Source organism: Antechinus flavipes, chromosome 3, assembly GCF_016432865.1.
Source record: "Antechinus flavipes isolate AdamAnt ecotype Samford, QLD, Australia chromosome 3, AdamAnt_v2, whole genome shotgun sequence".
Lineage (NCBI taxonomy): Eukaryota > Metazoa > Chordata > Mammalia > Dasyuromorphia > Dasyuridae > Antechinus > Antechinus flavipes.
The window spans coordinates 109,948,650-109,961,160 of record NC_067400.1 but is presented as its reverse complement, the minus strand read 5'-3'; the positions used below and the strand labels follow the sequence as shown (position 1 = coordinate 109,961,160).

Sequence of the window (12,511 nt, the reverse complement as noted above, 5' to 3'; positions counted from 1 at the left end):
TTTTTCTATTTCTCTTCACATTTAGTCAATTCTGGTTTTTTTAAGGCATTCATTTGCTTCAGTGCCTTTTTCTGCCTTTTTTATAATTTAATCTAGTCTAATTTTAAGGTGTTAATTTCTTGAATATGTGTTTCTTTCTCCTTTAACAAGCTGTTGACTGATTTTTTTAATGATTTCCTTGCAACACCCTCATTTTTCTTCTCAATTTTTCCTCTTTCAATCATACTTGATTTTTAGAATCATTTTGAGGTCTTCTATGGCCTGAGACCAATTAATATTTTTCTTGGAGGTTTTGGATAGGTTTAGCTTGGACTTTGTCATCTTTTGAATGTGTGTTTTGATCTTCCTTGTCACCATAGTAACTGTCCATGGTTAGCAGTTGCCTCCCCCCCAGCCCCCACTCTGTGATTTGTTCATTTTCTGAGATGATTTCTTGACTTTTAACTCCTTAATAAAGTGGGGTTCTGTGTTTGCTTCAGCAGCACATATACTAAAATTGGGATGATACAGAGAAGATTAACATGACCTCTGTGCAAATTCATGAAGTGTTCCATATTTTAAAAAATCAAAAATAAACTAAATAAATAACAAAAGTGTGGCTCTGCTTTCATGGTGGAGAATGCATTGTTCCAAGGTTTAAGAAATTTGTGTAGCTGATTTTAGAGATATTTCTAGGAATTTTTAGCTCTCCTAAAGGAATATAATCTAAGGAAAAGTGTGTTTCCTTCCCTTCTAGTCTTTGTTCTGGTCTGTGAAGAACCACAAGCACTTTTTTCTGCACTGGTACCGTGAAGAGGGTCCCTGCTTCACTGTGGCTACAAGTTCTGATGTGCTAGTGCTTTTTTGGACCCTGGGACTGCCATTCAGAGCTGGGATCTGGATCAGAGTAGCAAAGCAACAGAGTCCTGCCTCATTGCTATCAAAAGACACTAGTAACCTCCTTCTAAGTAGGTGTTTGACCTCCAAACTGTCTGTGTGCTGAATGCTTCACAAGCTGTTCCCGGATTGTTGGGGTGGGTCTATGCTAGCATGGCTTGTGTTGGACTGTCTTCCACTTTCACCCAATTGTGACAGACCTTTCCTGCTGATCTTCTAAGTTGTCTTTAATTGGAAAATTATTTCACCCTCTGCTTTCGTAAGTTTTGCTATTCTAGGAATTTTTATGGCATTATTTAAACTTGTTCCTAGTTTTTTTGGGGGGAAAGCTCAGGTGAGTCATTAACTATTCTCCTGATTCTTGATTCTCCTGTTTCTTTCTTTAAGGAATGATTTTCCCTCGCATACATTTGCTGATTGGCTAGAAACAATCTCCCCACAGGAAATAACAAAAATGAAAGATTTGTAGATTGGCAATAAAAGTTTCTCCTAAATTTTCTAGACCTTTGGAAGATTAATTCAGGTTTTTAGTATAATGTATCATAGTATTATATAAGCTATGATCCTTTGCCACTTCTTGGTTATAGGGAAGATAAGCTGCCTCTGGGGGATAACTTTTCTTTTCACAAATTCCTGGACTGACATTGGAACAGAAATATTCCTGGATTTCTCATTTTCACTGTGTAATAAACATTCTCATCAAACATTGAATAATGACCAAAAATAGATAAAAACTTCATCTTTTCCTCCTTGTTGCATACAAAAGTTTGAATTCTAGCTGTCATCACTGGCAAGGTGAAAGAGTCAAAAAGTTTTTTTTTTTTTAAATAGGCAAAAATATTTGCTTTTTATATCATCAATAAACTGTGGCAAGTAGAAAGTTATAGATTTCTTGGCAGTATTTTGTAAAAAAGATTTGGATCTGAAGGTCAAGAAAACCTTAATTATCCATAATGCTCAAATGAAGAAAACACTGACATGGAAATTAATTCCTAACAGTCTATTTTGCTATCAAAATCATAACTTACCCAGTTTTATTCAGAGAAAAGTCTAGAAACAGGTTTCAGGCATAAATATTTTGATTGCATTTACTCTCTTGAATAGTTTGACAAAAATAGTTTTAAGGTATTTCTTTTCTTTTCTCACTTTTCTCTTGCTATTCTTCAATTCACACTTTTAACTCAAGTTAATTCATTCACTTAATATGCATCTATTGTTATTATTCTATGGTAGGCAAGTCTTGGGAAAAAAACACAAAAGAAAAAGAGTTTGCCATCAAGTAATTCAAATTATAGTGGATAAAAACACTATATAAATAAAGTGAAAATAAAATGACTTTATAAAATTATTTTGGAAGGAATCAAGGGTGCCAGTAACAAATGAATATAGAGACATTGCAAGAAAATTAGAAAGCTAAACTTCTTGAAGGAAGTGGCATTCAGTAGAATGTTGAAAGGGAACTAAGAATTCTTAAGAGTCAGAGGGGAGAAGGGAAGGCTTTGCAGGCATCAGAATCAGTCTGCTCAAAGGGATAGAAATCAGAGAGAAAAACTCATGTACAGACAATGGCAAGTAGATCAGTTTGGCTGGACCAGAGTGTTTGAGGTAGAGTAATATAAAATTGACCTCAAAAGATAATCTAGACACAAATCATAGGAATCTTTAATTGGCAAGCACAGTAGTGTGACCTTTTGTCATAGAGACCATAGGGAGCCCTTGATCAATAAAGTGATATAGTCAGGCACTTAGGATAAACCATTTTTGGGGGAATATGACAATTTTATGGGGAAAATTTTAAACCTCTTTCCCTAGTAGAGCAGCATAGACTCACAATTGTATATGATTGATAAAAGTTAAATAGTAACTTTGGGAAAGTGGAGGAAAATATCATTATTTCACTGAATACATAGGATTCTAATTTCATATTGCCTTAACCAATAGAAAAGCATGAAAGCAAATATATACGAATTGGATTTTCCAGTTTTATTGGATAGATACAGAGATATATCTCCTTTCCTTCTCTTTGAGCACAGCAATAGTTAAATAAAGGAAAGTCTTTTTCTAGCTGGAGGTAAAAGAATGTCACAGAAATAGAGAGCCTATGTAAGCTGAGATCTATCCATTAAAAAATTCCCTCCCATGCTTGTATTCTTTTATTATTATTATTATTATTATTATTATTATTATTATTATTATTATTATAGCTTTTATTTATAAAACATAGGCATGGGCAGTTTTTTAACATTGACCCTTGCAAAGCCTTCTGTGCCAACTTTTCCTTTCCTTCCCCCTACCCCCTTCCCTAGATGGCAAGTAGCCCAATATATGTTAAATATGTTAAAGTACATGTTAAATACAATATAGGTATACATATTTATACAGTTATCTTGTTTCTCAAGAAAGATTGATCTAGAAAGAAGGTAAAAAACAACCTAAGAAGGATAACAAAAATGCAAGCAAACAATCACAGAAAGAGTGGAAATGTTATGTTTGTGTTCCACACTCATTTTCCATAGTTCTCAATCTGGGTGCAGCTGATTCTCTTCATTAGTGAACAATTGGAACTGGTTTTAATCATGTCATTGTTGAAAAGAGCCGTGCCCATTAGAATATATCCTCCTATAATACTGTTGTTGATGTGTATAATAATCTCCTGGTTCTGCTCATTTCACTTAGCATCAGTTCATGTAAGTCTCTCCAGACCTCCCTGAAATTATCCCATTAGTCATTTCTTACAGAACAATAATATTACATAATATTCATATACCACAATTTATTCAACCATTCTCCAATTGATGGGCATCCACTCAGTTTCTAGTTTCTGGCCACTTCAAACAGGGCTGCCACAAACATTTTTGCACATTTAAGTCCCTTTCCCTTCTTTAGTATCTCTTTGGGGTATAAGCTCAATAGCAGCACTGCTGGATCACAGGGTATGCACAGTTTGATAACTTTTGGGGCATAGTTCCAGATTGCTCTCCAAAATGGTTGGATATATTCACAATTCCACCAACAATGTATCAGTGTCCCAGTTTTCCCATATCCCCTCCAACATTTGTCATTATTTTTTTCCTGTCACCTTAGCCAGTCTGACAGGTGTGTAGTGGTATCTCAAATTTGTCTTAATTTGCATTTCTCTGATCAATAATGATTTGGAGCATCTTTTCATATGACTAGAAATAGTTTCAATTTCTTTGAGAATTGTCTGTTCATATCCTTTGACCATTTATCAATTGGAGAATGGCTTGATTTCTTATAAATTTGAGTCAATTCTCTATATATTTTGGAAATGAGGCCTTTATCAGAACCTTTGACTGTAAAAATGTTTCCCAGTTTATTGCTTCTCTTCTAATCTTGTCTGCATTAGTTTTGTTTGTACAAAACCTTTTTGACTTAATATAATCAAAATTTTCTATTTTGTGGTCAATAATGATCTCTAGTTCTTCTTTGGTCACAAATTCCTTCCTCTTCCACAGGTCTGAGAGGTAAACTATCTTGTGTTCTTCTAATTTATTTTTAATCTCATTCTTTATGTCTAGATCATGAACCCATTTTGACCTTATCTTGGTGTATGGTGTTAAGTGTAGGTCAATGCGTAGTTTCTGCCAGGCTCATATTCTGTAATGAACAATATAGGAGGCATAACAGCTGATTGCTACCCCATGAGTAGTGAAGGATACGCCTGTCTCCACGAAGTGCACTGGACTGACAGCTTTGGGCCTAAAGGTCAAGAAAAAAAAAAAAACTTAATTACTCAGAAAGTTGGAGTGAAAAAAATAGACAGACATGGAGATTAATTTCTAGCAGATAACATCTATACCATTAATTTATTATTATATTAATTTACCCAATTTTGTTCTGAGAAAGGTTCAACAGTATATCTTGGGTATTAATATTTTAATTAACTCACGTCTACTTTTTAGTGATAGTGAAGTAGTTCAATGACAGGCTTGCAGTTAGGAACACCCATCTAACTGAATTCAAATATGACCTCTGACATTCAGTGGCTACATGACCCTAAGCAAGTCACTAAACCTTATTTTCCTTAATTTTCTCATCTGAAAAGTAATCTGGAGAAAAAAAATGACAAATGGGGGTACAATGAGTTAGATACAACTGAAATGAATAAAGCAACATTTATTGGATAATTTTAATGAAATATATCATAATTATTTCCTCAATTTTCTCTTGCTCTTCTTCAACTCACACTTTTGAGTTCATTCATCAATTCAAGATGCAATTATTATGTATCTTACATTATTATGAACCAGTCCACCACCAGCTTACACACAGTACTCCCCTGCTTTGTAGAGAGAAAGCAAATTCTACACATTTAAGTTTAGTGATGATATTTGGAAGTTAAATCCTGAGTACAAAAAAGACTAGTTAAGCATAGAAATTCTAGAAATATTTTAAAATGAGCAGTTATAAACCACGTATAGCAGAAAAACTGTCTTTGATTGTGATAAATGGTGTTTACATTGCCTAAAATAATGCCATATGTGTTCAGTTCAATCCGATTTAACATAAGTCCTAGGCCAGAGGTCAGACATGTCATTCTTCTGACACAAAAATCTTCAGTCTATTACCTTGGCTTCTAGCAAAAGATATTATCTTTATACTCCTATTAAAGGTCCTGGCTTCAAGCCACCTTCCCATCATTTATCTTACATTATTTTTCTTCATATACTATGGGATCTAGGGAACTATTATCAGGGTTTTGGCAAACTACATCAAGGACCAAATCCAGGTTTCGGCCTATTTTTTTTTCTCCGTAAATTATCAGCAGGGTAGTTGGATGTTTTTTGTTTTGTTTTTTTCTGCCACATTGTTAAATACAATAAAACTTTATATAAAATGCAAAGTATACTCTTAGTTAATTCCATGCAGAAACAGATAAGGGAATAACATGGGAGTAGTTTGCCAAACCTTGTTAGCCAGTTCACTAAACTTAACATCCCATTTCCCACCTCTGTTCATTGCTCCAAGTTGTTAGAATAGTTGAGCAGTTAAAGCAGTTAAGAAAACAGCTGAAAATCTACATGATTCTATAATGTGATGTTCGGCATATAAAAAACCAAGACTGCAATCATCTCATTTTATAGTCATCATTTGTCTGACATTTACTAGTGCCTCACCTCTACAACTAAAGAAGAATGTAGAACAGTGGAGAGGAATTAGAGGCGTACCACAAAGGTGATTTAAGAGATGAAAAATAAATAAGGCTTTCAGATAAAAGTTAGAGGACATAGGTTTTTATTTCACATGGAAAAAAGAAAACTTGCCAGATTAATAACAGACATCTAATATAAAAAAGGAATAAAAAAGAGCTCAGAGTGACCAGCTATTCTCCATTTCCAGGACTAAAAGCTAAAAAAAAAAAAAAAAAAAAAAAAAAAAAATTGAACTGCATACAGAAGAATTAGGTTACATAAAAGAAGATAAAGGCTTATTGGAATGATGGGTTTCTGGTAAGGAGTCGAATATAGAGAAAAGGGAATAATAAATTTGGCAAATGCTCAGAACTTTAATATTTTTACTTTCCTAGTAAAACAATTTTTACAATGTTTTTAAAACTTTGAATTCCACATTCTCTCTCTTCCTCTCCATTTCCACCCCTTTCAAGAAGGTGTATGTGAAGTTATGCAAAACATTTCCATAAAAGTCATGTTTGTAAAAGAAAACACAGATCTCACCCCTATCCCCCTGCCCCCCCAAAAAAAAACTCAAGAAAAATAGTTTTTAAAAAAGAGTATTCTTTAATCTGTATTCAAATGCAATCAGTTCTTTCTCTGGGTATGCAAAGCATTTTACATCATAAGTCTTTCATAGTAGTCTTGGATCATTGTATTTCTGAGAATAGCAATCATTCACAGCTGATCATTCCACAACATTGCTATAACTTTGTACACACTACATTTCACTTTGTTTGAGTTCATGGACAACTTCCCAAGTTGTCAGAAATAAGTTTAAACCAAAACTTGGAAAGGGAAAAATAGAGAAATGTTAGATGAATCCACAAAACTAAATATAGAGAAAAACATATATAACATAAATAATAATATTGTAGGAGTATGCTGTCAATTTTAGAATAAAATAAGAAATAATGACAAATAGAAAAGATATTTAAAATCTCAGGGAGTGCTCAGTATCTAGTTCATAAATTAAACTTAAAAATTTAAACAAAGATTTAAGTATAATCTAATAGATAATTCCAAGACATGGTGGGATGAAACGTGATTGGAATGTAATTAGGCAAGTGCATATTTTGTCAAACAAAAAAACAGAATGAAAGAGAATGTTGCACTATATGTCAAAAAACAAGGATCAGAGGAACTAAGCATGGCAGAAAGAATTAGAAAAAGTAGTGTAAAGAAAGAAAAATAAATTAATCATGATATTTTGGGAGTATATTGTAGATGACCCTAGATGGACAAAGGTTATGGAATGCTCTACAAACACAGCTATTAAAGTTACCACATGAATGAGATGTTTAAATAAAGACATTGATCATATATAGAAATCCACTTCAATTCAAATTCTGGTAAAGGTAGGTAATCTAATTTGATAGATCTTATCCAATAAGATGAAAGGTATATGATGGGACAGTGGATAAAATTCTAGGACTGGTGTCAGGAAACCTGAGTTCCCATCCAGCCTCAGACATTTATTAGACACCTTACGAAACTGTAAGTCTTTTAACTTCTTGTCCCATTTTCCTCAGTTGTAAAGTGGGTATATAATAATACCTTCATCATAGAAGTTTATGAGGAACAAATGACATAATGTTTGTTGAAAGAGCACAATATAGTTTCTAGCACAAAATAAGCGTCATAAAATGCTTATTTCCTTTTATTTCTGTAACAAATTCTTTTTCTCAGTAGTAGTTTTATCTTAAGGAAAACAGAAAAAACAGCATTTGTCTGCTGATTATAATTTTTCAAAACTAAAAAGAAGTTGTTATGAGGCAAAGAGTCCTAAAATCCCTAATAGCTCATGGAATGGGACACTAAGTGTATATATATATATATATATATATATATATATATATATATATATATATATGGTCTTATTTTTGGGAAGTATATCTTTTAAACTCAGAAAAGATCTTATACATGGGAATTAGAAAAAGGAAAGAGATATCAAAAAAGGTTTGAAGATTCTAAAAGCTGGGGTTCTTAGGCTTTGGTATAATTGTCACCTTTGAAAACCTTATGAGCATTATGGATTAATTCTCTCTGAATGTTTTAAATGCATGAAATAGGATTGCAGGAAAAATCAAGTACATTGAAATAGGATTTTTTAAAGTTCATACATCCTAGATTCAGAACCCCCACTATAAAGCAGTAAAATTAAATTTATGACATTGCGAATCATCCTTATGAAAAAAAGATATCTAAAAAACAAGTGTGAGTATTCAATGAATTCACTTATGACACTTAATTGATAGAGCTTTACAAAATAGGGAGGAACACTTAAATGAGGACAAATACTAAAGCACATCATTTTATTTTTTAATTGATTCTATATATGGTTAATTTATTTTAACCTGAAACTGCATAAGTCATCATTCTTTGTCTCTCAACTTAGTTCAGAAATTCAGCTAGTCTGTAATGAGTTGTTTAAAAATGTAATTTTCTTTACCCAAAGGGCTGGGCATTTACTTTGATCAAGCAGTGTCTCTACTGAGTCTATATCCAAAAGAGATCATAAAAGAGAGGAAAAGAGAGGAAAAGACCACATTTACACGAATGTTTGTAAGCAACTCTTTTTATAGTAGCAAGGAATTGGAAATTGAGTGGATGCTCATTAGTTGGAAAATGGTTAAATAAGTTATGGTATATGAATATGATGGAATATTATTGTTCTATAAGAAATTATTAGCAGGTTGGTTTCAGAAAAGCATGGAAATACACGAACTGATGTTTACTGAATTGAGCAGAACCAAAAGAATATTGTATACAGTAACAAGATTGCATAATAATCAACTGTGATGAATTGGATTCTTTTTAAAACTAAGGTGATTCAAAGGTAATTCCATTAGATTTGTGATGGAAAGTGCAACTTGCATCCAGAAAAAGAATGAATGTGGATCAAAGCATAGTATTTGTCGTTATTGTTTACTTGCTTGTTTTTTTTTCCCTTTTTAAGAAGATTTTTCTTACACAATGTGCAAGAGTTGAATATGTTTTGCCTTTATTGGATTGCTTGCTATCTTAGAGAAGGGGTGGAGAGAGAGGGAGAAAAAATTGAACATTAAAAACTATATTTGCAGGTGATTGAAAAAATGAAATACTATTAAACAAGAAAAATCAAAAAATTTAGTTATTATTTCATAATCAAGAAAAGCTACGAAACTTAGGGGATAAAGATGAATGCCAAAGAGTCTGGTTTAGTACCTTTATACTATCAGCTATCCTTCAAGAATATCTGATTTATTATCTAAAGACATATGATCTACTATCTGTAACCTTGAAGGTAGATTCAAATAAATAGTTCTTAGTCAAAGGAGGAAGTGAGAGATTGTTGCTGGCCCCTCATTCCCAATTTGCAATTAATCATATTATCCTCATCTTTGTAATCAATCATATTGATTTTTGCTATTTATGATATTGAGCTCTTTTGACCAAAGTGTGTTCTCGTCTGAATTTCTGCTTTTTTGTACAATACTGTCATAAATTATAAAAGACAACTTTTTTCCTCATTTGTGATCTTCCTCATTGAGGAAGCTGGGATCCTAGTTATTGATAAATTCATGCTTTATTAATAAAGTGATCATGTGTGAAACGTGATACCTCATTGTATATTATTTTGACCATAACTGAATGCAATGACTTCTAAAGCTTAACTGTATGTAAAACATAAGTAAACAAGTAATGTTTCAGTATTTCCATGCTCTCAGTGATACAGACCTTCCTTCTACTAGTGCAGATTCTGTCAATCTATTCATGCTTTCTCAACCTGTTGTGATGTGAATTTTTTACTTCCATAAATGTTCTCTAAAGGATTAACCTCATGTGCTAGCAAGCCTCTTCTCCCTGTTTGTTTCCTTTTGAAATTCTCACCTCAGGATCAGAGCTGCCTTCAGGGTGTCCATCTCTTTTCCTGTAACCAAGCTGGCTGAACAGCCCACCTTCTTTTTCAATCCACCATTCCTATATTTTTCTAGTGATGCTATAGGGCTAATAACTGAAGAACATCACAATCTCCACAGTATTGGAATTGTAAGTGGCATTTGAAGAGACATAAATAATTGTGAGGAGGTTGTGTTGTTGTTTTTGTTTTTTTAAAGCCTATGAGCCTTTGTTGTTGATCAGTCATTTCAGTTATAATGTCCTTGACCCATAAGTTGGGGTCAATTATTTGGCTCATTTTAGAGATAAGAAAACTGAGGCACACAGGGTTAAGTGATTGGCTTAGGATCAACAGCTATTGTCTCAGGCCAGATTTGAACTTCTGTCTTCCTTACTCTAGGTCTGGCATTTGGCCCACTATACTGCCTAACTGACCTAATTATAATCATATTTTATTTTTTGTAATTATACTATTCATGATTATTTCTAGAATTTCACCATCTCTCAGAAATTTTAACAATATTTTATGATACTTTCAAAGGCTAAGACTCCATATCTTTTGCATTGATCCCTTACTCTCTTGCTTTGGTTATAGCAAAAGATTCCTAATTGGTTTCCTTTCCTCCAAACTTATGCCTTTCCAATCCAAAAAGTGGCAAAAATTATAACCTTAAGGTACATATCTGACCACTTCATTCCTCTGCTCAAAAAAATTCATTAATTTCTATTGATTCAGATAGAATAAAAGCTCATCTGTCTGATGTTATCATTCAAGACTAATCCCTTATTTCTTCCCTTGAGGCACTCCATGTCCTAGCCAAACAAGCACAAGTGCTATTTTCCAAGTATACATTCCTTCTCTTGCTTCTGTCCTATTACAGAGACTTTCCCTACATCTGGAATGCTCTTTAACATCACTTCCATCCCTTAGACTTCTCTTTTAAAAAATAGCTTAGTTGCCTAGCCCCTACAAAAGCTCTTTTCCAATCAGCTCGGTTATTCATGTTATCTTCCATTGCTCCTACACACACACATACTTCTATTTCCCAATAGTAACATAAATACTTATTAAGGGCAGGGATTATTATATTTGTCTTTGGGTATAGGTTATAGTAAGTATTTGTTCAGGTGAATTGAATTATCATGGCTTGGCACATGCTCTTAAGAGTGGACCTCAACTCAGTCTATGGTCTTTAGCCCAAAAGTTGTTCTGAGACTGTCTTTTTATTCTGCAATAGGGGAAAAGACCAGGAAAGGTAAAGTACCCTCACCTCCAAGTGCAGACAATTTATATCTTAGAATTCTATAAGAACTAACAGGTGTGATTTTCAAAACCTTCCATTAATCTTTAAGAATCTGTGGCAAAAAGGAAAGATGCTTGGATACTGGAAATGAACAAATGTTATCTTTTAAAAATGAAACAATGGTGATTCTGGAAACTAAGGTTCTTGATACTGAAAAACAAAATCTGTATTAGGTTATTGTTCCTTATGTCTACCATGATCTGTGAATGCTGAAAATTTTTATGGGTCATAGGTTTCTATGGGATAACTATGGTGCAATGGATAAAGTGCTGAGCTTAAAGTAAGAAAGATTCATCTTCCTGAATTCAAAACTGGTCTTAGATATTTATTAGCTGTGAGTCACTTAATCTTGTTTAGCTCAATTCTTTATTTGTAAAATGGGCTGAAGAATGAAATGGCAAATTACTCTAGTATTCCTGCCAAGAAAACCCAAAATGGGGTCATAGACTTGTAGGGGTCCTCAAACTTTTTAAATAGGGGCCAGTTCACTGTCCCTCAGACTGTTGGAGGGCTGGACTATAGTAAAAACAAAAACTTTATTTTGTGGGCCTTTAAATAAAGAAACTTCATAGCCCTGGGTGAGGGGGATAATCGTCCTCAGCTGCCACATCTGGCCTGCAGGCCGTAGTTTGAGGACTCCTGCAAAGACCCAACTAAAAAACAATATGGGATTCTACACTTACTCCTATCTTCATTAGGTTGTTTAATTAATAATTTGGAAAAGGATATATAAAACAAAATTACATATTTATTTCAGGCTACATAGGTGGGAGTGATATGCATATTATTGGATGGTAAAAATCAACATACAAAATGTTAGTTATCTATGCTTATGGATTTCAAAAAATTTAAACTGAGGGGCCTAGTTGTACCAGATGTAAAATCATATTATAAAACAGCAATCACAAAAACCATTTGGCTAAGATGACAAGTAAAGATAATGATGAATGTTGGAGGTGATATGGGAAAACTGGGACACAAATACATTGTTGATGGGATTGTGAATTGATCCAACCGTTCAGGAGAGCAATTTGTAACTATGCCCAAAGGGCTATCAAATTGTTCTTATTTTTTGATACAGCAGTGTTACTACTGAGCTTGTATCCCAAAGATATCATAAAAGAAGGAAAGAGACTTCCATGTGCAAAAATGTCTATGGAAGCCCTTTTTGTAGTGGCAAGAAACTGAAAACTGAATGGATGCCCATCAGTTGAAGAATGACTGAATAAGTTATAAAAATGTTATAGAATATTATTG

General features: G+C 33.4%; 1 pseudogene; it reads left to right on the top strand.

Moving 5' to 3' along the window:
• The first annotated feature begins 466 nt into the window (after nucleotides 1-466).
• LOC127558454 (uncharacterized) lies at nucleotides 467-560 on the top strand (annotated as a pseudogene).
• The last annotated feature ends 11,951 nt before the right edge of the window (nucleotides 561-12,511 follow it).